Source organism: Octopus bimaculoides, chromosome 2 (assembly GCF_001194135.2).
Source record: "Octopus bimaculoides isolate UCB-OBI-ISO-001 chromosome 2, ASM119413v2, whole genome shotgun sequence".
NCBI classification, from domain to species: Eukaryota; Metazoa; Mollusca; class Cephalopoda; order Octopoda; family Octopodidae; genus Octopus; species Octopus bimaculoides.
The window spans coordinates 189332074-189332789 of record NC_068982.1 but is presented as its reverse complement, the minus strand read 5'-3'; positions in this window follow the sequence as shown (position 1 = coordinate 189332789).

Below are 716 nucleotides of genomic sequence, written 5' to 3'. Positions count from 1 at the left end.
CACATACACACACACACACACACATATACATGAGAATTTGTTTTTGAAAAATACACTTGAATTTGAAAAACGTGTAGTTGATTTTAAATAGATTTATTCACATACATACCAAGCTAGTTTCAACAATTTTTTTGTTTATCAATGGTACAAATGTATATGAAGCAGAGCGATTTTAACGGTATTTAAAATTATGAAGTAGAAATCGAACAAACATGTTTAAACGATCGAATGTTCACATAAAATTCTATGAGTTTCACAGGGATAGATAATATCAAAGTAAATGTTCGGCGAAGATTATAATAAATGTATGTTAGTAAACGGTCGATGATATTGAGTTAGAACAAAAGAAAATGAATGAGTAAAAAAAGTTTTTTTACAGTTTCTGTCATTTTGCGTGTAGTTCTTTTTCCCGTCGTATACTGAGCTTTCGCCTTTAACGAAGTTTTTTGAGAATCAGAGAATATATTGTGTATATGTATGTTTTTCACAAGAAAAAGATCTAATTTTTGATTCGTTATAATTTTGATGACGTCTTATAATTTCTGGTGGATGTTTTTGGTAAAAAAAAAAGGTTGTTTTGGCATTAGTGTTTTAGTTGATGGTTGATTGGTCGGTAGTAGGTTTTGTGACATCACTTTATCTTTGTTTTGATCAAGTTTGGCGTTCTATACATGTGTGTGTGTATGTATGTATGTACGCATGTATATGTATATATA